At 45.4% G+C, this 27878-nt stretch overlaps 1 protein-coding gene and 1 pseudogene across 4 annotated transcripts in view; both read left to right on the forward strand.

Annotated features, from left to right (window-relative positions):
• Positions 1-27878, forward strand: part of LOC126108513 (coiled-coil domain-containing protein CG32809-like) — a 626816-nt gene that overhangs the window by 78081 nt on the left and 520857 nt on the right. The window lies entirely within an intron of this gene.
• On the forward strand, positions 15547-15664 carry LOC126109011 (5S ribosomal RNA; annotated as a pseudogene).

Consider the following 27878-nt stretch of genomic DNA (forward strand, 5'->3'; position numbering starts at 1 on the left):
GTACCAAACTTTCTCTACTAACCATTTTTCTCCAGACCAATTTGTCTCTGTAATTATTGAATGACCCTCGTAATTTAATGTAGGACACACGGGGCTGCAAATCTCGGGAAATACCACACAAGTGGATGACAACTGTCCGCGGCTCATTGAAGTCTGCGCCATACTCAAACCCTACCTTCTCATCCTACCACCTGAAATCGGGACTCATGTGACCAGGCCGCGGTTCTCCAATCTTCTAGCGTCCATAGGATATGGTCACGAACCAAGGAGAAGTTCTGTAGGCTCCCGCATCGGTCGTCTGCTGTCGTAGCCCATTAACAATGAATAACGCCGCCTTGTCCTAACTGATACGTCCGTCGTACGTCCCATATTGATTTCTGGGGTTATTTCACGCAGTACTGCTTGTCTGTTAGCACTGACAACTCGTCACAAACGCCGCTGACCTCGGTCGTTAAGTGAAAGCTGTCGGCCACTGCGTTGTCCATGGTGAGGGGTAATGCCTGAAATGTGGTATTCTCACAAGGGAACCTCCCCATCGCAACCCCCTCAGATTTAGTTATAAGTTGGCACAGTGAATAGGCCTTGAAAAACTGAACACAGATCAATCTAGAAAACAGGAAGAAGTTGTATGGAACTATGGAAAAAAAAAGCAAAATATGCAAACTGAATAGTCCATGCGTATGATAGGCAAGATAAAGGGAAGACAATGAAGAAGCGCCGTGGTCTCAGGGTGCCAGCACGGTAGCTCAGCGTGTTCGGTCAGAGGGTTAGTCGCCCTCTGTAACAAAAAACTGAGTAAACAGATCAACGATGAACCTAAATGGTTGTCATGGGACGTCCGCCCCGAACAATAAAGAACAAAATAAGACAAATATATTTAAAAAAAAAGGGTTAGCGTGCGCAGCTGCGGAATGAAAGGTCCTTGGTCCAGGTCTTCCCTGGAGTGAAAATTTTAATTTTTTATTTTCAGTTTATGTGACAAAGTCTTATGTTTTCATCACTTTTTTGGGAGTGATTATCACATCCACAAGAAAACCTAAATCGGGCAAGGTAGAAGAATCTTTTTACCCATTCGCCAAGTGTAAAAGTTAGGTGGGTCGACAACATATTCCTGTCATGTGACGCACATTCCGTCACCAGTGTCGTGTAGAATATATCAGACGTGTTTTCCTGTGGAGGAATCGGTTGACCTATGACCTTGCGATCAAACGTTTTCGGTTCCCATTGGAGAGGCACGTCCTTTCGTCTACTAATCGCACGGTTTTGCGGTGCGGTCGCAAAACACAGACACTAAACTTATTACAGTGAACAGAGACGGCAATGAACGAACGGACTGATCATAACTTTGCGAAAATAAAATTTTTACTCAAGGGAAGACTTGAACCAAGGACTCCACGTTCCGCAGCTGCTTACGCTAACCACGGGACCACGGCGCCCGTGTACTCACACTTCCCCTGATTTTGCCTATCTTGCACATGGACTACTCAGTTTGTATATTCTGATTATTTTTTTCATAGTTCCACACAACTTTTTCCTGTTTTCTCGATTGATCTGTGTTCAGTTTTTCAAGGCCTATCCACTGTGCCAACTTACAACTAAATCTGAGGGGGGTGCGATGGGGAGGTTCCCTTGTCAGCAAACTCGGAATAATGAATTCCCTGACGATTTCCGAAACGGAATGTTCCATCCGTCTAGCTCCAAATACCATTCCGGTTTCAGATCTGTTAATTCCCGCCGTGCGGCCTTAACCACGCCGGAAATCTTTCACATGAATCACCTCGGTACAAATGACAGCTACGCCGATGCACCGCCCTCTTTGTAGCTGGAAATTGTTAGGAAATTCAATATTACGAGATCTGCAGTGTGAAGTGAGTGTCGAGAATCCTAAATTTTGGGCATTCCTCTCACCACGGACAATGCAGTGGCCGACAGCCTTCACTTAACGACCGAGAGCATCGGCATTTGAGGAGAGTTGTTAGTGCTGACAGCCCAGCAACATTGCGTGAAATAACCGCAGAAATCAATGTGCGACGTAGCACGTTGTCATCGATTGGACCTTGACTGCTGGGAAATTGCAGTCTCGTCAGATAAGTCCCTATTTTAGTTGATTAGAGGTGGTGGTACGCTTCGTGCCTATCACTATCCCATAAAGTTTGTTACCTCGGTGTACATCCAAATACTGACCTATGCATCTGAAACATGGGTAATGAAGAAAAGAGACGTAAGTAGACTACACGGATGTCAAATGAAGTTCCTCAGAAGCAGGATAGGAGTAACAAGGAGAGAAGTTAGGAATGAAAGGATAAGGGGAATATCGAAAGAGTAACCCTTGCAGAGCAGGACAGAAACATCAAGGCAAAGGTGGTATGGGGCCCTTAAAGAAAATAGAATAATTCCAAAGCAGATACATGAAATGGAGGCGCAAGGAAATTACCACGATGAAGACTAATGGATAGATGGCTGAAAGGTGTGTGTTGCAAAATAGAGACGAGGACTGCATCAGGATGAATATACAAGGCTCACTCCAAAAGAAATGCACACTATTTTTTTAATCCACCTTTTATTCTACATGTTTGAAAGTTTTACAGTGTGTAGATACATCCTTTAGGAACAATATTTTCACTTATCCACATAATTTCCATCCCTCTCAACTGTCTTACGCCATCTTGGAACCAGCGCCTGCCTGTACACCCGCACAGTAAAATTCTGGACCAACCTGTTGGAGCCACTGTTTTGCAGCGGGCACAAGAGGGTCATCATCTTCAAACCTTGTTCCGCAAAGAGTGTCTTTCAGTTTCCCAAAGAGATGACAGTCACATGGAGCCAGGTCAGGACTGTAAGGCGGGTGTTTCAGTGTTGTCCATCCGAGTTTTGTGGTCGCTTCCACGGTTTTTTGACTGACATGTGGCCGTGCATTGTCGTGCACCAGCAAAATATCCTATTTTTGCCGATGTGGTCGAGCACGACTCAGTCGAGCTTGAAGTTTCTTCACCTCACAAACGCATCAGAATTTATGGTGGTTCCACTTGGCATGATGTCCACAAGCAAGAGTCCTTCGGAATCGAAAAACACCGTAGCATAACTTTCCAGCAGAATGTGTGGATTCGAATTGTTTTTTTTGGTGAATTTGCTTGATGATGCCACTCCACTGATTGCCTCTTCGTCTCCGGTGAAAAATGAGGGAGCCACGTTTCATCACCTGTCACAATTCTTCCAAGAAATTCATCTCCATCATTCTCGTAATGTTCCAAAAGTTCGCTGCATACCGTTTTTCTTGTCTTTTTGTGAGCCACTGTCAACATCCTGGGAACCCACCTGGCACAAACCCTTTTTAACGCCAACACTTTCAGTATTCTGCAAACACTTCCTTCACCTATGCCAACGTAGCGTTACAATTCGTTCACTGTGATGCGTCTGTCAGCAGTCACCAATTCGTTAACTCTCCACACGTTGTCTGGAGTGTGTGCAGTACGAGGCCTGCCGCTGCGAGGACAATCCTCAATATTGCCGTGCCCGCTTTCATCACGTAGCCTGCTTGCCCACCGACTAACTGTACTGCGATCGACAGCAGCATGTTCGTACACCTTTTTCGACCTCTTGTGGATGTTTCCCTTTTTTTTTTTTTTTGTCATCAGTCTACTGACTGGTTTGATGCGGCCCGCCACGAATTCCTTTCCTGTGCTAACCTCTTCATCTCAGAGTAGCACTTGCAACCTACGTCCTCAATTATTTGCTTGACGTATTCCAATCTCTGTCTTCCTCTACAATTTTTTGCCCTCTACAGCTCCCTCTAGTTCCATGGAAGTCATTCCCTCATGTCTTAGCAGATGTCCTATCATCCTTTCCCTTCTCCTTATCAGTGTTTTCCACATATTCCTTTCCGATTCTGCGTAGAACCTCCTCATTCCTTACCTTATCAGTCCACCTAATTTTCAACATTCGTCTATAGCACCACATCTCAAATCCTTTGATTCTCTTCTGTTGCGGTTTTCCCACAGTCCATGTTTCACTACCATACAATGCTGTACTCCAGACGTACATCCTCAGAAATTTCTTCCTCAAATTAAGGCCGGTATTTGATATTAGTAGACTTCTCTTGGCCAGAAATGCCTTTTTTGCCATAGCGAGTCTGCTTTTGATGTCCTCCTTGCTCCGTCCGTCATTGGTTATTTTACTGCCTAGGTAGCAGAATTCCTTAACTTCATTGACTTCGTGACCATCAATCCTGATGTTAAGTTTCTCGCTGTTATCATTTCTACAACTTCACATTACCTTCGTCTTTCTCCGATTTACTCTCAAACCATACTGTGTACTCATTAGACTGTTCATTCCGTTCAGCAGATACTTTAATTCTTCTTCAATTTCACTCAGGATAGCAATGTCATCAGCGAATCGTATCATTGATATCCTTTCACCTTGTATTTTAATTCCACTCCCGAACCTTTCTTTTATTTCCATCATTGCTTCCTCGATGTACAGATTGAAGAGTAGGGGCGAAAGGCTACAGCCTTGTCTTACACCCTTCTTAATACGAGCACTTCGTTCTTGATCGTCCACTCTTATTATTCCCTCTTGGTTGTTGTACATATTGTATATGAGCCGTCTCTCCCTATAGCTTACCCCTACTTTTTTCAGAATCTCGAACAGCTTGCACCATTTTATATTGTCGAACGCTTTTTCCAGGTCGACAAATCCTATGAAAGTGTCTTGGTTTTTCTTTAGCCTTGCTTCCATTATTAGCCGTAACGTCAGAATTGCCTCTCTCGTCCCTTTATTTTTCCTAAAGCCAAACTGATCGTCACCTAGCGCATTCTCAATTTTCTTTTCCATTCTTCTGTATATTATTCTTGTAAGCAACTTCGATGCATGAGCAGTTAAGCTGATTGTGCGATAATTCTCGCACTTGTCAGCTGTTGTCGTCTTCGGAATTGTGTGGATGATGCTTTTCCGAAAGTCAGATGGTATATCGCCAGACTCATATATTCTACACACCAACGTTTTGTTGCCGCTTCCCCCAATGATTTTAGAAATTCTGATGGAATGTTATCTATCCCTTCTGCCTTATTTGACCGTAAGTCCTCCAAAGCTCTTTTAAATTCCGATTCTAATACTGGATCCCCTATCTCTTCTAAATCGACTCCCGTTTCTTCTTCTATCACATCAGACAAATCTTCACCCTCATAGAGGCTCTCAATGTATTCTTTCCACCTATCTGCTCTCTCCTCTGCATTTAACAGTGGAATTCCCGTTGCACTCTTAATGTTACCACCGTTGCTTTTAATGTCACCAAAGGTTGTTTTGACTTTCCTGTATGCTGAGTCTGTCCTTCCGACACTCATATCTTTTTCGATGTCTTCACATTTTTCCTGCAGCCATTTCTTCTTAGCTTCCCTGCACTTCCTATTTATTTCATTCCTCAGCGACTTGTATTTCTTTATTCCTGATTTTCCCGGAACATGTTTGTACTTCCTCCTTTCATCAATCAAGTATTTCTTCTGTTACCCATGGTCTCTTCGCAGCTACCTTCTTTGTACCTATGTTTTCCTTCCCAACTCCTGTGATGGCCCTTTTTAGAGATGTCCATTCCTCTTCAACTGTACTGCCTACTGCGCTATTCCTTATTGCTGTATCTATAGCGTTAGAGAACTTCAAACGTATCTCGTCATTCCTTAGTACTTCCGTATCCCACTTCTTTGCGTATTGATTCTTCCTGACTAATGTCTTGAACTTCAGCCGACTCTTCATCACTACTATATTGTGATCTGAGTCTATATCTGCTCCTGGGTACGCCTTACAATCCAGTATCTGATTTCGGAATCTCTGTCTGACCATGGTGTAATCTAATTGAAATCTTCCCTTATCTCCCGGCCTTTTCCAAGTATACCTCCTCTTGTGATTCTTGGATGTTTCCCACTGTCTCGATTTCACAGCACAGGAATTCTATGACGGCACGTTGCCTCTGACGAACGCCAAGTAGAGCAGCCATCTTGAAGACATGCTGTGACGGCGCCACTCACGGGAACAGGTTGAACTAAGTTTGGAAACAAGCGGGAAGGATGTATCTATACACTGTAAAACTTTCACACACGCAGAATGAAAACTGTATTTTTACAAAAATAGTGAGCATTTCTTTTGGAGTGACCCTCGCAAGAAGAGGATTGTACGACCAGCGCCAACTTGGGGCTGGAAACTGTTTGGGATTATGACGATGACGAAGAAGATGATGATGACAATGTATGTAGTAGTACAATTTCTCCATCCGCTGCATGATTTCTACTGGATCCGAGGCCAAGGAAACAAACTGCTGTAAAATTAATGCGCTGCCGACAAGATCCGTGTGTCTCGTGGACGCCATTCAAGGCTCGAGAATCATTCGAGCGGACGAAAGACATGCGCCGTAGTCAGTTGCGCACTGGTAGCGGAGCCGGAACTGACCTGGGCCGACCAGAGCGATTACGTAACGGCCGGCGCAACCGCAGCGGTAAAGCGATCGTCCAGAGAGGTTACGACACGACAGCACGAGGAACAAAAGACTGGCGCCGCGCGCGCCGCGGAGACACTCTCTGACCGCACGCTCACTTGTTCGGCCTTGAGCGGCCGCAGACAGCTGCCGATCGCAGACTAATGTGATTCCGTCGTGCGTTCTTTTTATCGGCGCACGTTTTCGGGGTTGTGGGAGCTTTTGCCGTTGCTACGCAACCGTTCGTCGCGATCCTACTCACGGCCTGGCGATGTGACGCACTTGTGTCGTTAACGACTGCTTTAATAGCAGCTTGTTTCGCAAGGCGCCCGCCCTGGGCAGAATACACTACGATTGCAGTCGCTGGTAGCCGATTGGAACGGATGACGCGAACATCCTTTGAGGATTCTAAAGTTGCTTGATTAACGGAAGGCGCTCGATACAGTTCGGCGCTGTTGCCTAGAATAGCGTTTCTCGACAGCGGTGTTGCGACACATTGATGCGAATATTTTGCCGCCCGTGTCGCGAGATTTTGAATGTCACCTAATATTCCGTAGATAAGATAATCGTCTCTTCATATTCAAAATTTCGTAATCGTTCCTCAATTAAAAAAAGTACTGTACGTACTTTACACACTTAGATGCCGAAGTCCCACTATCGTGTCGGACTTCCTTTTGTATGGTCTCAAGAGTATCCGGACACCTGCTGAAAATGACTTCGTGACGCCCTCCATAGGTAATGCTGGAAATCAGTATGGTGTTGGCCCACCCTTAGCCTTGATGACAGCTTCCACTCTCGCAGCCATACGTTCAGTCAGGTGCTGGAAGGTTTCTTGGGGAATGGCGGCCCATTCTTCACTGCTGCATTGAGGAGAGGTATCGATGTCGGTCGGTGAGGCCTGGCACGACGTCGGCGTTCCAAAATATCCCAAAGGTGTTCTGTAGGATTCAGGTCAGGACTCTGTGCAGGCCAGTCCATTACAGGGATGTTGTTGTCTGTGATCAATCCGCCACAGGCCGTACATTAGCCGGCCACTGTGGCCGAGCGGTTCTAGGCGCTTCAGTCTGGAACCGCGCGAGCGCAACGGTCGCAGGTTCGAATCCTGCCTCGGGCATGGATGTGTGTGATGTCCTTGGGTTAGTTAGGTTTAAGTAGTTGTAAGTTCTAGGGGACTGATGACCTCAGATGTTAAGTCCCATAGTGCTCAGAGCCGTTTGCACCATTTGAACCAAGCCGTGCATTATGAACAGGTGCTCGATCGTGCTGAAAGATGCAATCGCCATCCCCGAATTGCTCTTCAACAGTGGGAACCAAGAAAGTGCTTAAAACATTAATATAGGCCTGTGCTGCGATAGTGCCACGCAAAAGGGGTGCAAGCCCCCTCCATGAAAAACACGACCACACCATAACACCACCGCCTCCGAATTTTTCTGTTGGCACTACACAAGCTGGCAGATGACGTTCACCGGGCATTCGCCGTACCCACAGCCTGCCATCGGATCGCCACATTGTGTACCGCGATTCGTCACTCTACACAACGTTCTTCCACTGTTCAGTCGTCCAATGTTTACGCTCCTCACACCAAGCGAGGGGTCGTTTGGCTTTTACCGGCGTGATGTGTGGCTTATGAACAGCCGCTCGACCATGAAATCCAAGTTTTCTCACCTCCCGCCTAACTGTCATAGTACGTGCAGTGGATCCTGATGCAGTTTGGAACTCCTGTGTGATGGTCTGGATAGATGCCTACCTGTTACACATTATGACCCTCTTCAACTGTCGGCGGTCTCTGTCAGTCAAAACACGAGGTCGGCCTGTACGCTTTTGTGCTTTACGTGTCCCTTCACGTTTCCTCTTCACTATCACATCGGAAACAGTGGACCTAGGGATATTTAGGAGGGTGGAAATCTCGCGTACAGACGTATGACACAAGTGACACCCAATCACCTGACCACGTTCGAAGTCCGTGAGTTCTGCGGAGCGCCCCATTCTGCTCTCTCACGATGTCTACTGACTACTGAGGTCGCTGATATGGAGTACCTGGCAGTAGGTGGCAGCACAGTGCACCTAGTATGAATAACGTACGTTTTTGTGTGTGTCCGGATACTTTTGATCACATAGTGCATCTATGCGGAACACTTCCTCCTTCCCACCTCTCTCTCCCCCCCCCCCCCCGCTCACTCTCTCTCTCTCTCTCTCTCTCTCTCACACACACACACACACACACACACACACACACACGCATGTGAAAAGAGAAACACGGAGCAGCGTGACAAAATATAAGTAAGTTTGTGCTGTAAGGAAAAAAAATGGCATGAAAGCATTAACTGACAGTTTTCAAAAGCAGCATTTTTCAAGCTGATAACCTTTTTTCGTATATAAGAAACTAAGGAGACTCGGAAAAGTAAGAGCTAGTGATCTATTATTATATGGGTCTCCAATCCAAAATGCTTATTGTTCGCATTGCTTCAAATAGCGATCAGAATGGTGGAAGTTCCTGGAATATTTAAAACTTTGTTCTGGATCGGGAACAGAGCCCGGTACCTTCCATTCAGCACGAAAGTGCTCATTCACTGAGATGTGCAAGCACCACTCACTTCACAGTTCACTAATAGCTCAACAGGAGTCTTTCTTCAGTTTTAACCAAGTATCGGCAGCGTGACTATTTTTTTTCTTCGGTATTCGTTCATCTTTTCACTCTGTTTCTTTCTTTTTCTTTTTCAGACCAGCTCACAACTATTCTCTTATTGTTTACGCCTGAGAATTCTTCTACAAGTAATACTTGCCTCCTGAAAATACAGACCGCTATCTCTTTCTGCCACTTCTGATTTTGTGCTGTGAATTTCTGAACTTTTTTTTTTTAACTACTCGGGTCGAGGTTGTTTGATTCAATAATGTACAGAATTTGGACCTGCGCGGCCGGCCGAATTGGCCGAGCGGTTCTTGGCGCGTCAGTCTGGAACCGCGCGACCGCTACGGTCGCAGGTTCGAATCCTGCCTCGGGCATGGATGTGCGTGATGTTCTTAGGCTAGTTAGGTTTAAGTAGTTCTAGGTTCTAGGGGACTGATGACCTCAGATGTTAAGTCCCATAGTGCTCAGAGCCATTTGAACCATTTTTTTGGACCTGCGCGTATAGCCTAACTCCGGACATATAAAACTGTTACGGCTGCGCTAGTATAAGCACTGGTATGCAAATTTCTTAGGAACTATTTTTGCAGATCCACAGATAGATGGTGTGTGAGAGGTGGTGTCGTTTGTGGAACCGACCCAGTAACGCCATCACATACGAAAAACAGCGCGAGTAGACGACAAGGTAACACGGAACAGATGCGACACCGCCAGCAGAAGGTTTTTTTTAGCTACGTTTGGGAACTGAAAGGTGCTCGATCGAGGCTGCACGTTCCGGATGGCACCTGGGCTCCTTCCAGGACAGTTGTAAGATTATCCAGAGATACTAGGGTTTTGAAATAATAAGACTCGGGTTCGACCCCTGTCCGCTCTGCCCCGAACCACAACCTGAATAAGTGTGGTCCAAAGCATAAAATGGTAATCTGCGATGTTGGGTACGATTCCTGCAGCCGCCAACTTTATTAAAATTTTTCCTTTATTAAAATAAAGAAAGAAATACAAATGTATTAAAAAACGCGCAGCACGATAATTCGTGAGACAGGGAAGTGGCCAAGTCGCAGAGCTAACCCGCGGGGCATTGCTAGCGATTTCTCGTTCTGGTACTCCGACCGGCCCTAGTGTCGTTTTTAGGTTGTTCTCCACAGTCATTAGACGCATGCTGGGATCGCCCTAAAAAACTCCACCTCAAAAACAGCTACACTACATGCAGAGCAACTCAAGTTACTGAAACGTCCCCTTAGAAAAATTATACATGACTGTGCTTAAACTGACACACAATATTTTTAGCGCAACGCAATCTGACTTTCAAAAATCCCTACGAAAGAATGGCCTTGACTAACAATAACCTACACCTTTCATGAATCACTTACCTCACAAAAATCTTCGTTACTCGAACTGCTGCAATACAGCGAGCGCCACTACTGCCAGCTAAATAAAAGATTCTAACTACTGAAGGCACTAACTGCTGATAGGCATAGTTAGCAAATGAAAGATTTTAATAGAGAGCAAACAATGTATTTACCTTAATAGTGTTCAAAAGTCAAAATATATATATAGCAGTTCATGACATCCAGTCTTACAAATTTACTGTCTCTGATGGACACACGTCCAGACCGTCCGCTCTCAAAACTCCGCCATCTCTCTCCCCACATCCACCACTGCTGGCGACTCACCTCCAACTGCGCAACGCTACGCGCTGTTAGCAGCCAACTGCAAATTCCAACAATACCACCCAGCCACAGACTGCACACAGCACAGCCAGTGATTTTCATACAGAGCGCTACGTGGCGGTGGCGTTACCAATATAAGAACCTAAACAGCCTACTTACATTACCTTCCATTAGGGATCAATTCTAGTAGTCGCAGCATACATCACATGCCTCCTAGTGTTTTGTAAATATTTTTTTTTTCAAAAATTACCAATCCGACATTACCTATGTGTTTTAAAGAATACAAAACAATTGGCTCAGAAGCAGTGAATTTTTTTAAATTTTTTTAATTTTATTTCTTTAATTTTATTTTTTTAAGTCTTCTAATGTTTACTGTTAAATGTGGCAGTGACAGGCAGCAACGTAAATAATTTTCCTTATATTTTATTTTGTATTATTCCTTTGCAAATTTTAAGTTTTTTGTTAGAGACCGTAATGAATGTTACGTATTACGTAGCTCAAATAGAGGGAGCCACCCGAAGTGTTCTCCGCAAAGCCTACCTTCATTATACAGTAGTCTTGAATGAACTGTCACAGAAACCCGAACAATCGCGGACTGACGCACTAGGACACGTATTAAAACTCTGAAATACTGGTATGAAATGTAATGTATAAGCGATGTAGGTTATGCCACGAGTAACCTTTTATACTATAGCCTGACTACGTACTTGCTGTACTTTTTAGCATTGATAATGGCTATTTACTAGCCGAAATCTAGATTTGCTTTACTAAAGCTTGGAAGAAAAGGACGACTGATTGCAGTGCTCCGTCATTTTGAAAGGAAAACACGGAACAGAATTTACACACTTTGCAGGCGGAGGGCGCAAACGACTTCTCTCTTTTAAATTAATTTTCTCCATGAACAGAAATTTGGTGGCGTTTGCTGCTATCATCTTCGTGCGGTTGCGCTGAAAATGTTCACCACCAAGTACGTTGTAGACTTCCGCATCTGGATACATAATCCGCAAGCCAACACAGTACTTACGGCGGTCGGTACCCTGATCACTGCTAGTTTGATGTTGTTTGGTTTGTGGGACGCTCAACTCCGCGGTCATCAACGCCCCTACAAAGTCCCAATTTTTACACAGTCTCATTTTTTTCACATTGCAATGAAAGGTCTCTGTTGGATTCCTTTCATGTTAATTTCTTAAATCTGTTGTCATTTACGGCATAAATTCCTCTTCTAAATTTACTGTGGCGTTTCTGACTATCTGGGAGGAGACTGAGTAGTGGAATGTGTTACTTTTCCACATAAACAAGAACGATCTGTCACACTACTACACTATAAAACACAGTTTATACAGGGTGTTTCAAAAATGACCGGTATATTTGAAATGGCAATACAAACTAAACGAGCAGCGATAGAAATACACCGTTTGTTGCAATATGCTTGGGACAACAGTACATTTTCAGGCAGACAAACTTTCGAAATTACAGTAGTTACAATTGTCACCAACAGATGGCGCTGCGGTCTGGGAACCTCTATAGTACGATATTTTCCACATATCCACCATGCGTCTCTGAATGAAATTACCCGAAACCTTTGACAACGTGTCTGGCGGAATGGCTCCACATGCAGATGAGACGTACTGCTTCAGCTGTTCAATTGTTTCTGGATTCTGGCGGTACACCTGGTCTTTCAAGTGTCCCCACAGAAAGAAGTCACAGGGATTCATGTCTGGCGAATAGGGAGGCCAATCCACGCCGCCTCCTGTATGTTTCGGATAGCCCAAAGCAATCACACGATCATCGAAATATTCATTCAGGAAATTGAAGACGTCGGCCGTGCGATGTGGCCGGGCACCATCTTGCATAAACCACGAGGTGTTCGCAGTGTCGTCTAAGGCAGTTTGTACCGCCACAAATTCACGAAGAATGTCCAGATAGCGAGATGCAGTAATCGTTTCGGATCTGAAAAATGGGCCAATGATTCCTTTGGAAGAAATGGCGGCCCAGACCAGTACTTTTTGAGGATGCAGGGACGATGGGACTGCAACATGGGGCTTTTCGCTTCCCCATATGCGCCAGTTCTGTTTATTGACGAAGCCGTCCAGGTAAAAATAAGCTTCGTCAGTAAACCAAATGCTGCCCACATGCATATCGCCGTCATCAATCCTGTGCACTATATCGTTAGCGAATGTCTCTCGTGCAGCAATGGTAGCGGCGCTGAGAAGTTGCCGCATTTGAATTTTGTACGGATAGAGGTGTAAACTCTGGCACATGAGACGATACGTGGACGTTGGCGTCATCTGGACCGCAGCTGCAACACGGCGAACGGAAACCCGAGGCCGCTGTCGGACCACCTTCTGCACTAGCTGCGTGTTGCCCTCTGTGGTTGCCATAAGCGGTCGCCCTACCTTTCCGGCACGTTCATCCGTCACGTTCCCAGACCGTTGAAATTTTTCAAACAGATCCTTTATTGTATCGCTTTTCGGTCCTTTGGTTACATTAAACTTCCGTTGAAAACTTCGTCTTGTTGCAACAACACTGTGTTCTAGGCGGTGGAATTCCAACACCAGAAAAATCCTCTGTTCTAAGGAATAAACCATGTTGTCCACAGCACACTTGCACATTGTGAACAGCACACGCTTACAGCAGAAAGACAACGTACAGAATGGCGCACCCACAGACTGCGTTGTCTTCTATATCTTTCACATCACTTGCAGCGCCATCTGTTGTTGAAAATTGTAACTACTGTAATTTCGAAAGTTTGTCCGCCTGAAAATGTACTGTTGTTTCAAGCATATTGCAACAAACGGTGTATTTCTATCGCTGCTCGTTTAGTTTTTATTGCCGTTTCAAATATACCGGTCATTTTTGAAACACCCTGTCACACAGTCTCATACGGAACCTACATCCGCTTTCTTTTATATACTGTATATGATAAGATACTGTCAACCCCCTTCCCTTCTGTGTGAGAGGTTGAAAGAGCAAATGTATTCCTAGTTGCATGCTTGAGGGTAGCAGACAAGCCTGTCTGCTAGAGAACAGTAGGACCAACGTCGGAACAGGTAGCTACGCTTTCTAAAAGCAGAGAGGTTTCTATCCTTAGTATGGTCCTGTCCGTCCCTTGTCATGTTGGTATAGGAATCTGCCGCTCTGGCCACTTCCGTTTGTATTGGGGAGCCACCCTCAGGAAGGGACCAGGGCAGTCTGTCCGTGGCGAGCGTCTGAAGTGGTAAGATCTCCGGCTAAGCGCGTGTCTGCTAAGTCCGTAGGACAATGGATTTCTTAAGTTCAACCTAACTGAAAATTTAATCACCTTTATTTCAGGTTTAGCTCTAAAATATGTAATGTTATCTTAAACTGCAGCGCAGTGTAATTCTCGTGTGAAGTTCAGAATATATTCCGGTAGTTGCTTTGTCACTACTTTGTGAGTAAAGTGGAACCACGTGTTGATCAGTAACTCTAACTAAGATAATCAATCTTGAATGCGAATGTCCGTGAGATTATAACGTCTCGTCTTGACAATATTTTTCAATATAGCGACTTTCCTTTATGTTCAACCCACGTAGGGTATACTTTGTGAGACCAGTACCACGTGCTTATACAATTGTTTGACCCATCAGGTTAATAGTAAGACGATAGTAGCCAGTTCAATGTTTTTCTTTTGTAAATTGCTTTTCGATGTAATTTATTTTAATTATCAAAATTATTGTGGAGTTACACTCTTTGTGTAAACCAAGTTGACCACGTGAAGCATGTGGTGTAATCATCAAAGTAGCCCTCAGCTATTCTTTTCGGGAAGATTTCACAGAGAGTTAGTATGAATTTAGTGTACCAGTGTGTGGTAATTACATGACGGACAGGATTGCGCTACGAACGTAACTTCTTTGGGTGAAAATTGAATCAGTTGGTTATGGTTAATTTCCTCTTGCATATGTTTCAACGTTCTTCGTGTGTTGTTTTATGAACGCAGTGTTGTATGCAGTCTCACAATCTTGGCTCCATATTTGATGTGTTCCGTAAGATTACAAACTCACATTTTCACAGTCCTAAATAAGGCACCAGCTTAGTTATGACTCACGTTTAATATGCTGAAATTTCAATGATCAATGTTAAAATAAATTTCCAAATATAAACTGATTTATTTCTTTTTATTTAAATTCTCTTATATATATATATATATATATATATATATATATATATATATACCGGTTGTCGTATGACTATTACAAGATTATAATTAATGTTAGTCTGGTTGGGAATTTGGTAAGCTAGACTGGATACCTGGTGAAACAGTTGCTCAGTAATGCAAGGTTAACTTCCCCGGACAGCTCACAGCTTTTAACCCGCTTTTATGGTCTTTAACATCAGCACCGCTTACATAGCAAATTAAAGCAACAACGTTACAGCAATCTAGCCACTGTCCAGAATGATGATGATGATGATGAAATGTTGAGCACAACACACACACACAGCCCCCGGACAGAGAAAATCCCCAACCCGGTCGGGAATCGAACCCGGGACCCTGTGATCCAGAGGTAGCAACGCTAGCCACCAGACCTGACCACTGCTACTCATTTCTTATCCTGTTCCACTCAAAATGGAGGAAACGTAAAACTACTGTCTATATGGCTCCTCACGAGCTCTACATCTACATCTACGTGGATGCTCTGCAAATCACTCTCAGGTGCCTGCCAGAGGGTTTGTTGAACCACCTTCACAATAATTCTCTGTATTATTCCAGTCTCGAAACAGCGCGCGGAAAAAACGAACAGCTTTGTCATTCCGTGAGAGCACTGAAATGAGGCAACGGTCTTGCCGCAGTGGATACACCGGTTCCCGTCAGATCATCGAAGTTAAGCGCTGTCGGGCGTGGCAGGCACTTGGATGGGTGACCATGCGGGCCGCCATGTGCTGTTGCCATTTATCGGGGTGCACTCAGCCTCGTGATTCCAATTGAGGAGCTACTCGACCGAATGGTAGCGGCTCAGGTCCAAGAAAACCATCATAACGACTGGGAGAGCGGTGTGCTGGCCACACGCCCCTCCTATATGCGTCCTCAACTAAGGATGACACGGCGGTCGGATGGTCCCGATGGGTCACTTGTAGCCTGAAGACGGAGTGTTTATTTTCTCCCTATGTAGGCCGGCGTCAACTAAATATTTTCGCTTTTGGAGGAGAAATGTGGTGATTGAAATTTCGCGAGCAGATCCGGCCGCAACGAAAAATGCCTTTCTTTTAATGATTCCCACCTCAAATCCTGCGTCATGTCAGTGACACTCTCTCCATATTTCGCGATAATACAAATAGTGCTGCCCTTCTTTGAACTTTTTCGATGTACTCCATCGATCCTATCTTGTAAGGGTCCCACACTGCGCAACAGTATTCTAAAAGAGGACGGACAAGCGTAGTGCAGGCAGTCTCTTTAGTGTATCTGTTACATTTTCTAAGTGTTCTACCAATAAAACGCAGTCACTAGTTCAGTTCGCCACAACATTCTCTGTGTATTCTTTCCAATTTAAGTTTTTCGTAATTGTAATTCCTAGGTCTTTAGTTGAATTTATGGCCTTTAGGGTTGACTGATTTATAGTGTAACCGAAGCTTAACGGTTTACTTTCAGCACTCATGTGGATGACCTCACTCTTTTCATTATTTAGGTTCAACTGCCAATTTTCGCACCATATAGACATCTTTTCTAAATCGTTTTGCAATTAGTTTTGATCTTCTGATGACTTAACTAGACGATAAACGACAGCATCATCTGCAAACAACCCAAGACGGTTGCTCAGATTGTCACCTAAATCATTTACATAGATAAGAAACAGCCGAGAGTCTATAACGCTACATTGGGGAACGCTAGAAATCACTTCTGTTTTATTCGATGACTTTCCGTCAGTTACTACGAACTGCGACCTCTCTGATAGGAAATCACGAATCCAGTCGCGTATCTCAGACGATATTGCATAAGCAACCAATGTCACTACAAGCCGCATGTGAGCTACAGTGTCTAATGCCTCTCGGAAATCTAGAAATATGGAATAATTTTGAAATCCCTTGTCAGTAAAACTCAACACTTCGTGCGTTAAAGAGCTAGTTCTGTTTCACAAGAACTATGTTTTCTAATCTGTGTTGACTGTGTCTCAATGGACCGTTTTCTTCTGCGGGGTAATTCGTGATGTTCGAACAGAACATATGCTCCAAAATCATCTTTCAGTCTGTAACAAATTTAACAACACACGTCTGAACTGCTTCCATCTTTTCCTTTAATCCGGCCGGCTGAGGAACCCAAATACTCTGGCAGTACTCAAGAATGGGTCGCACTACTGTTCTCAAGGCAGTCTCCTTTTTAGATGAGTTACACTTTCCTAAAAATCTCCCAATAAACCGAAGTAGGCCTTTCGCCTCCGCTACTGCCTAGCTTATGTAGGCGTACTCGTTCCATTTCGTGTTGCTTTCCAACGTTACGCCTAGATATACAATCGTCTTGACTACGGAGTAGCACATCATCATACTGTATTCGAACATTACAGGATTAGCTTACATTTCAGTAGTTAATGCCACTTGAACGGTTGTTGCATGCCGCCTTCATGATACTGGAATTTCATTGTCGAACAGTATGTAGAAAACTTAAAACTTTGTAACCTTTTTTTTTTTGGTCACATATCGTGTTTGCTGTTTCATGTAGTGATTAATTTTTGCTTTGTGCAGTGAAGTATTTAGCTACTTTGACATCAGTTCTTAGTACAAGATAAAAGAACGAAGTAAATGAACTAGAAATAAAAATTTGTGTTCCACATGGCACTACATTTGTACCAGAGTTTCCACGCCTTTCGTATTCCCTTGTTATATTCGATCCGTTGTAAGGGTGATTTGCTAACCGAGAAGATAAGATTTCTGAGTGCCGCTTCAAGTGGTAATAATTTTTGTCTTCACCCCACTTCCCCCTCACCTAATATTCATTATATACCGAATATATGTAGCGTTTACTCCTGCTATCTCTGTGTGGCTGTTGTCAAATGGTAATCACTGGCGAATCATCGTGAAATGCAGATCTTGCCAGTTAGACGTTTCTTGCATGCCCCCCATCTTGCTGGAATTTTAATGGGGAGCAGTGTAAATGAAAGTTAGTCTTGTAACGGAAACGGTTTACTATTTTTATTTTTTGAGAAAAATGGCTCTAAGCACTATGGGACGTAACATAGGTCATCAGTGCCCTAGAATTAGAACTACTTAAACCTAACTAATCTAAGGACATCACACACATCCATGCCCGAGGCAGGATTCGAACCTGCGACCGTAGCAGCAGCGCGGTTCCGGTCTGAAGTGCCTAGAACCGCTCGGTCACAGCGGCCGGCTTTTGAGTAACAAAGTGTGAGTGTTCTGCTTCGTCTTGTGGCTAAGTTTTGCTGTGTGCTTTCAGATCTGTAATTTCTACGTAGGTGAACCTCAGTTCGTGGCGCAGATCCGAAGTACGAAGTAAAAGAGCTAGACAAAAATTATATGTTCCACAGGGTGCTATATCGGGACCAGAGTTTCCGCGTCAGCCACAATCCACAGTAATATCTGACTGGTTGAGCGATTCTGCTAGGGGTCTGGAAACGCGAGAAAATAAGATTTCTCCGCGGAAACGGTTTACTTTTTTCTATTTTTTGAGAAACAAATTGGGAGTATTCTGTTTCGCCTCGTGGTTAATTTCTGCTCTGTGCTTTCAGATCTGTAATTTTTACGTAGTTGAATCTCAGTTCGTAGTGCAGATCCGAAGTACGAAGTAAAAGAGCTAGACAAAAATTATATGTTCCACAGGGTGCTATATCGGGGCCAGAGTTTCCGCGCCAGCCACAATCCACAGTAATATCCGACCGGTTCAGCGATTCTGCTAGGGGTCTGGAAACGCGAGAAAATAAGATTTCTGCGCGGCGCTTCTGGCGGTAATAATTTCTGTCTCCACCCACCCTCACCACCCCCTTCACCCTCCCTCCGACAGAGCCCGTCTTCCGGGCGAGTAGGCGCTAGAAAATTCCGCAATTCCGAGGCGCGTCGCAGCCGATGGAAACTTGCGGGGACCCACCAGCGCTGTCTCCTTCTCTTCCGGGAGCCGGCGTCGCCTCGGGGAAACTTTATTAAGACCTGCTGGCAGCGCCCCTGGCGGCGGCGGGACGAAATGTGTGGCGAATTCTGTGGGGGGCGAAATCACCAGCAGCGCACGAATACGAGCGCCGGGGACAGCGTGGTGGGGAACTTGGGCCGATTGGGGTTGTCAGAGCCATTGGGCGGTTAGGGTGAAGCCGTATTGAGGATGACGGGGGTGTCAGTCTAGGTCGCGAGACGTGTGTGTCTGGATCCAAAGGAATTGCCAAGGGAAGGAAAAAAGAAACGCGTCTGGTCGTATCGGCGAAATTCCCACCAGCCAATACAATACCTATAGTGTCGTCCACAGAAATTGCCACTTGGCGTAGAAATGGCTGGAGAAAGGACGGCGAGAAGATAGAGCTTTTTTTTTTTTTTTGAGATGGGTGAATGGGGAGGGGGGGGGGGGGGGGGGGTAGGGCAGTGAACAACACAATCCCATTTAGAGTGGTGAAGTATAGCGAAGAAAGTGTTACCTCGCTATTTTGTTTGAAGTGTGGCGTTATATGTTACGTAGATGTTTTAGTAGCTGTCTGTCCGGTTACGACGTCTCTTAACCGGTTGGCCCTGACTAGTATTAGTATGCAATGTGACTGAATAAAATAACAATAAAGAATGAAAGGAAATTTCCGTTGACACAATTGATTAGTTAAGTCCCCTGCAACTATGAAAGCTACGAAACAACAAAGCACAAGTGTAATTGTTCTGTGTGTGGTAGTGTGACTCAACGTACATGTATCTGGCACGGTTCTTCCTCAATACGACAAGAAATTTTAAACACTATTTACAATGAAGTAATTAAAAAAGCCAGAAATACTATAATTGCACATAGAAACCAGAATTACAAGTCTAATACATGAACACGAGCCAGATGCTTTTTGACTGAACCTGTGACCAAGAGGCATTGTTATTTAGGAAATTTGAAATAAAAATTTTTTTGTTACCTCCATATATATTGACGAAAAATACACTGTGATCATTGCAACATCTTCCGTATATACATTACAGCAACCGAACACAATCAACTCTCTCGGCCAGCAGAAGAACAACTGCACACGACATGCTCTCAACTAGTACAGCTCTCGACACCCTCTCAACAAGCACTGCCCACGGCAACTTCTGAACAGCAACTGCGCCAGTGGAGGCGGCGGAATAATACTCTTTGGCGCAATCTCTGACGCTGTGACTCAGTGTAGCCACCTTTCAATATACACTCCTGGAAATTGAAATAAGAACACCGTGAACTCATTGTCCCAGGAAGGGGAAACTTTATTGACACATTCCTGGGGTCAGATACATCACATGATCACACTGACAGAACCACAGGCACATAGACACAGGCAACAGACCATGCACAATGTCGGCACTAGTACAGTGTATATCCACCTTTCGCAGCAATGCAGGCTGCTATTCTCCCATGGAGACGATCGTAGAGATGCTGGATGTAGTCCTGTGGAACGGCTTGCCATGCCATTTCCACCTGGCGCCTCAGTTGGACCAGCGTTCGTGCTGAACGTGCAGACCGCGTGAGACGACGCTTCATCCAGTCCCAAACATGCTCAATGGGGGACAGATCCGGAGATCTTGCTGGCCAGGGTAGTTGACTTACACCTTCTAGAGCACGTTGGGTGGCACGGGATACATGCGGACGTGCATTGTCCTGTTGGAACAGCAAGTTCCCTTGCCGGTCTAGGACTGGTAGAACGATGGGTTCGATGACGGTTTGGATGTACCGTGCACTATTCAGTGTCCGCTCGACGATCACCAGTGGTGTACGGCCAGTGTAGGAGATCGCTCCCCACACCATGATGCCGGGTGTTGGCCCTGTGTGCCTCGGTCGTATGCAGTCCTGATTGTGGCGCTCACCTGCACGGCGCCAAACACGCATACGACCATCATTGGCACCAAGGCAGAAGCGACTCTCATCGCTGAAGACGACACGTCTCCATTCGTCCCTCCATTCACGCCTGTCGCGACACCACTGGAGGCGGGCTGCACGATGTTGGGGCGTGAGCGGAAGACGGCCTAACGGTGTGCGGGACCGTAGCCCAGCTTCATGGAGACGGTTGCGAATGGTCCTCGCCGATACCCCAGGAGCAACAGTGTCCCTAATTTGCTGGGAAGTGGCGGTGCGGTCCCCTACGGGACTGCGTAGGATCCTACGGTCTTGGCGTGCATCCGTGCGTCGCTGCGGTCCGGTCCCAGGTCGACGGGCACGTGCACCTTCCGCCGACCACTGGCGACAACATCGATGTACTGTGGAGACCTCACGCCCCACGTGTTGAGCAATTCGGCGGTACGTCCACCCGGCCTCCCGCATGCCCACTATACGCCCTCGCTCAAAGTCCGTCAACTGCACATACGGTTCACGTCCACGCTGTCGCGGCATGCTACCAGTGTTAAAGACTGCGATGGAGCTCCGTATGCCACGGCAAACCGGCTGACACTGACGGCGGCGGTGCACAAATGCTGCGCAGCTAGCGCCATTCGACGGCCAACACCGCGGTTCCTGGTGTGTCCGCTGTGCCGTGCGTGTGATCATTGCTTGTACAGCCCTCTCGCAGTGTCCGGAGCAAGTATGGTGGGTCTGACACACCGGTGTCAATGTGTTCTTTTTTCCATTTCCAGGAGTGTATAATTACGAAGGTTGGAACGTTAATAGTGGCAACTATTTATTTACAGCTCGTACAAAACAGATACGTGTTTCTAGTTCTAAGTTCGAGGGGGCCGATGGCCTCACATCTAAAGTCCCATAGTGCTCAGAGCCATTTGAGCCAGCTGAGTTGACAGTTCGAGCGGCGCGGTCTATTGCCTGACGAATATGTAGCAGTTCTGAAGCGAATGCCATGAAGTGTTTCCTTCAGTTTAGAAATCGAGTTGAACTCACGAGGGCTTAAGTCAGGGGAGTACAGTATGTGGTATAGCACTTAGCAGCCCCATGAGTCAAACAAATCAGTAACGGCTTGCACTGTACCTGCTTGAGCACTGTCCTGCAAAATGATGGTCAGGTCCTGCACAAAGTGTCATCACTTCTGTCTCTAAGCTGGTCGTAGGTCGTGTTCCAAAAAGGAACAGCGTAGAGACAGAAGTGATGACACTTTCTGCATGACCTGACAATCATTTTGCAGGACAATGCTCAACCACGTATAGTGCAAGCTGTTCGTTTGACTGATAGAGCTGCTAAGTGCTATACCACTCACTGCACTCGATTGACTTAAGACCTCTTGAATTCACCTCAGATTTCTAAACTGAAGGGAACACTTCACGGCATTCGCTTCAGAACTGCTACAAATTCGTCGGGCAGTAGAGCGCGCCGCTCGAACTGTCAACACAACTGGCACTGCCAGGAGTATCCTACGACTTCCACATCGCTGGCAACGGGTTATACACAATGCTGGTGACTACCTTGAAGGTCAGCAAAACTTTGAGACATATATCTATTTGGTACGAGCTGTAAACAAGTTGCCACTATTAAAGTTGCAACCATCGTCTATCTATCTGTATCAGGATCCCGCTACAGCTTCTGACGAGTCCTCTCCATTTGGCTCTGTCCTCCCACCACTTTTCTTCCTCCACTTGCTGCCAGGTCACGCCTCTCCTTTCCACAGATACTCTCACTCCCATTTTCCACCGTGTTCTTGGGCGCTCTATGGGTCTTTTTCCATCCATCTTTAGTTCTTCCATAATTTTGGAGAGTCTCTGCCCATGCATCCTCTTAACATGCCCTTACCATCTTAATCTCTTTCTTTCAATTTCTTCTCTCATACTTTCTTGTTTGAGATCCTTTCTAATCTCTACATTCCTTACTCTGTCCATTCTTCTTTTTCCCTTAACTGCTCTGAGAAATTTCATTTTCCCTGCTTGCAGTCTGCTCCCTTTCTGCCATTGTCCATGTTTCTCCACCATAGGTGGCAACAGGGAAGTAATAATTCTGATACATAAGGAGTTTTGCTTTTTCTGAAACTTCCTTATTTCAAATCAGGTGTTTTATTGTTTGGTAGAAATTACTTCCCTTCTGTAACCTCCTATTAATTTCGTTGGTTATTCTTCCGTCCCTAGATATTTCACTCCCTAAATAACCCTCGTATAAATATATAATATATTAATTATATAAATGGGTCAAATGGCTCTGAGCACTATGGGACTTAACATCTATGGTCATCAGTCCCCTAGAACTCCAGTGTGCTCCCTGCCGCCGTTGGATAAGCAGCTGCAGCAGCAAGTCGTATACTCTGAGCTCACTTATTTGTTACATAGTTTAATTCTTAATTTCTTTGCGTGTTTTTGGTACTTGCATTGTTTAATTCATAAATTTCGGGCGTGTTATAGTATTTGAGAGTTGTAGCATCGCTTTTTAGTACCTGAATAGTGTAAATTCGCGTAGTCGTCTGTCATCTGTTTTTGTTTTGAACGGCCAGTGTCGGTTGGTCACAGTCAGTGTGCTCCCTGCCGCCGTTGGATAAGCAGCTGCAGCAGCAGGTCGTATACTCTGAGCTCACTTATTTGTTACATAGTTTAATTCTTAATTTCTTTGCGTGTTTTTGGTACTTGCATTGTTTAATTCATAAATTTCGGGCGTGTTATAGTATTTGAGAGTTGTAGCATCGCGTTTTAGTACTCGAATAGTGTTAAATCGCGTAGTCTCCTTCCGCCGCCGAGCAGTGTCAGCAGTGCACATTTGGCAGCATTACTGCATTTACTAGGCAATCTTGTATTTTAATAACCGTTTCAATTTTGTGTCGTTTTGTTTGCGCTCTCTGTAGATTAGTTCAGACGTTCTTTGCACAACAGTTTTTAGCATGGATAGGGACTGCAACTGCTGTGTTCGGATGCAGGCTGAGTTGGCATCCCTTCGCTCCCAGCTTCAGGCAGTGTTGGCTTCGGTCACACAGCTTGAGGCTGTTGCCAATGGGCATCACTGTGGGGGACCGGATGGGGGTTTGTCGGGGACGGCCGTCTCGTCCCACGCATCCCCCGATCGGACTACGACTGTGGTTGCCCGGGGTACTGCCCGCATTGAGGCTGATCCCTCACCTGTGGTAGAGTGGGAGGTCGTCTCAAAGTGTGGCAGGGGGCGAAAGACATTCCGGAGGGCTGAACGGAAGGCCTCTCCAGTTTGTCTGACGAACCGGTTTCAGGCTCTGTCTCAGGCTGATACTGATCTTCGGCCTGACATGGCTGCTTGTCCTGTTCCAGAGGTTGCCCCTCAGTCTGCAAGATCCGGGCAGTCGCAGAGGGTGGGCTTACTGGTAGTTGGGAGCTCCAACGTCAGGCGCGTAATGGGGCCCCTTAGGGATATGGCAGCAAGGGAGGGGAAGAAAACCAAAGTGCACTCCGTGTGCATACCGGGGGGAGTCATTCCAGATGTGGAAAGGGTCCTTCCGGATGCCATGAAGGGTACAGGGTGCACCCATCTGCAGGTCGTCGCTCATGTCGGCACCAATGATGTGTGTCGCTATGGATCGGAGGAAATCCTCTCTGGCTTCCGGCGGCTATCTGATTTGGTGAAGACTGCCAGTCTCGCTAGCGGGATGAAAGCAGAGCTCACCATCTGCAGCATCGTCGACAGGACTGACTGCGGACCTTTGGTACAGAGCCGAGTGGAGGGTCTGAATCAGAGGCTGAGACGGTTCTGCGACCATGTGGGCTGCAGATTCCTCGACTTGCGCCATAGGGTGGTGGGGTTTCGGGTTCCGCTGGATAGGTCAGGAGTCCACTACACGCAACAAGCGGCTACACGGGTAGCAGGGGTTGTGTGGCGTGGGCTGGGCGGTTTTTTAGGTTAGATGGCCTCGGGCAAGTGCAGAAAGGGCAACAGCCTCAACGGGTGCGGGGCAAAGTCAGGACATGTGGGGACCAAGCAGCAATCGGTATGGTAATTGTAAACTGTCGAAGCTGCGTTGGTAAAGTACCGGAACTTCAAGCGCTGATAGAAAGCACCGAAGCTGAAATCGTTATAGGTACAGAAAGCTGGCTGAAGCCAGAGATAAATTCTGCCGAAATTTTTACAAAGGCACAGACGGTGTTTAGAAAGGATAGATTGCATGCAACCGGTGGTGGAGTGTTCGTCGCTGTTAGTAGTAGTTTATCCTGTAGTGAAGTAGAAGTGGATAGTTCCTGTGAATTATTATGGGTGGAGGTTACACTCAACAACCGAGCTAGGTTAATAATTGGCTCCTTTTACCGACCCCCCGACTCAGCAGCATTAGTGGCAGAACAACTGAGAGAAAATTTGGAATACATTTCACATAAATTTTCTCAGCATGTTATGGTCTTAGGTGGAGATTTCAATTTACCAGATATAGACTGGGACACTCAGATGTTTAGGACGGGTGGTAGGGACAGAGCATCGAGTGACATTATACTGAGTGCACTATCCGAAAATTACCTCGAGCAATTAAACAGAGAACCGACTCGTGGAGATAACATCTTGGACCTACTGATAACAAACAGACCCGAACTTTTCGACTCTGTAAGTGCAGAACAGGGAATCAGTGATCATAAGGCCGTTGCAGCATCCCTGAATATGGAAGTTAATAGGAATATAAAAAAAGGGAGGAAGGTTTATCTGTTTAGCAAGAGTAATAGAAGGCAGATTTCAGACTACCTAACAGATCAAAACGAAAATTTCTGTTCCGACACTGACAATGTTGAGTGTTTATGGAAAAAGTTCAAGGCAATCGTAAAATGGGTTTTAGACAGGTACGTGCCGAGTAAAACTGTGAGGGACGGGAAAAACCCACCGTGGTACAACAACAAAGTTAGGAAACTACTGCGAAAGCAAAGAGAGCTTCACTCCAAGTTTAAACGCAGCCAAAACCTCTCAGACAAACAGAAGCTAAACGATGTCAAAGTTAGCGTAAGGAGGGCTATGCGTGAAGCGTTCAGTGAATTCGAAAGTAAAATACTAGGTACCGACTTGACAGAAAATCCTAGGAAGTTCTGGTCTTATGTTAAATCAGTAAGTGGCTCTAAACAGCATATCCAGACACTCCGGGATGATGATGGCTTTGAAACAGAGGATGACAAGCGTAAAGCTGAAATACTAAACACCTTTTTCCAAAGCTGTTTCACAGAGGAAGACCGCACTGCAGTTCCTTCTCTAAATCCTCGCACCAACGAAAAAATGGCTGACATCGAAATAAGTGTCCAAGGAATAGAAAAGCAACTGAAATCACTCAACAGAGGAAAGTCCACTGGACCTGACGGGATACCAATTCGATTCTACACAGAGTACGCGAAAGAACTTGCCCCCCTTCTAACAGCCGTGTACCGCAAGTCTCTAGAGGAACAGAAGGTTCCAAATGATTGGAAAAGAGCACAGGTAGTCCCAGTCTTCAAGAAGGGTCGTCGAGCAGATGCGCAAAACTATAGACCTATATCTCTGACGTCGATCTGTTGTAGAATTTTAGAACATGTCTTTTGCTCGAGTATCATGTCGTTTTTGGAAACTCAGAATCTACTATGTAGGAATCAACATGGATTCCGTAAACAGCGATCGTGTGAAACCCAACTCGCTTTATTTGTTCATGAGACCCAGAAAATATTAGATACGGGCTCCCAGGTAGATGCTATTTTTCTTGACTTCCGGAAGGCGTTCGATACAGTTCCGCACTGTCGCCTGATAAACAAAGTAAGAGCCTACGGAATATCAGACCAGCTGTGTGGCTGGATTGAAGAGTTTTTAGCAAACAGAACACAGCATGTTGTTATCAACGGAGAGACGTCTACAGACGTTAAAGTAACCTCTGGCGTGCCACAGGGGAGTGTTATGGGACCATTGCTTTTCACAATATATATAAATGACCTAGTAGATAGTGTCGGAAGTTCCATGCGGCTTTTCGCGGATGATGCTGTAGTATACAGAGAAGTTGCAGCATTAGAAAATTGTAGCGAAATGCAGGAAGATCTGCAGCGGATAGGCATTTGGTGCAGGGAGTGGCAACTGACCCTTAATATAGACAAATGTAATGTATTGCGAATACATAGAAAGAAGGATCCTTTATTGTATGATTATATGATAGCGGAACAAACACTGGTAGCAGTTACTTCTGTAAAATATCTGGGAGTATGCGTGCGGAACGATTTGAAGTGGAATGATCATATAAAATTAATTGTTGGTAAGGCGGGTACCAGGTTGAGATTCATTGGGAGAGTCCTTAGAAAATGTAGTCCATCAACAAAGGAGGTGGCTTACAAAACACTCGTTCGACCTATACTTGAGTATTGCTCATCAGTGTGGGATCCGTACCAGATCGGGATGACGGAGGAGATAGAGAAGATCCAAAGAAGAGCGGCGCGTTTCGTCACAGGGTTATTTGGTAACCGTGATAGCGTTACGGAGATGTTTAGCAAACTCAAGTGGCAGACTCTGCAAGAGAGGCGCTCTGCATCGCGGTGTAGCTTGCTCGCCAGGTTTCGAGAGGGTGCGTTTCTGGATGAGGTATCGAATATATTGCTTCCCCCTACTTATACCTCCCGAGGAGATCACGAATGTAAAATTAGAGAGATTAGAGCGCGCACAGAGGCTTTCAGACAGTCGTTCTTCCCGCGAACCATACGCGACTGGAACAGAAAAGGGAGATAATGACAGTGGCACGTAAAGTGCCCTCCGCCACACACCGTTGGGTGGCTTGCGGAGTATAAATGTAGATGTAGATGTAGAACTACTTAAACCTAACTAACCTAAGGACATCACACAACACCCAGTCATCACGAGGCAGAGAAAATCCCTGACCCCCCGGGAATCGAACCCGGGCGCGGGAAGCGAGAACGTTACCGCAATTAATTATATAATAAATTATAATATATAATAAACAATTGATATATTTTATAGTATCATATTATTATATATGTAATATAATTAAATAATCTACTCGTTATGAGGTATAATTTTGTAGCATAGTTTACGATGCGCAAGCTATCCAGACTCTAATTAACATCTGAGAATGGGAACGCTTAGCAACTTGCAACATACTTCACTCTACAATTTTAAACTCTTAACGAAATC

The sequence above is a fragment of the Schistocerca cancellata genome, chromosome 11, assembly GCF_023864275.1.
Source record: "Schistocerca cancellata isolate TAMUIC-IGC-003103 chromosome 11, iqSchCanc2.1, whole genome shotgun sequence".
Taxonomy (NCBI): domain Eukaryota; kingdom Metazoa; phylum Arthropoda; class Insecta; order Orthoptera; family Acrididae; genus Schistocerca; species Schistocerca cancellata.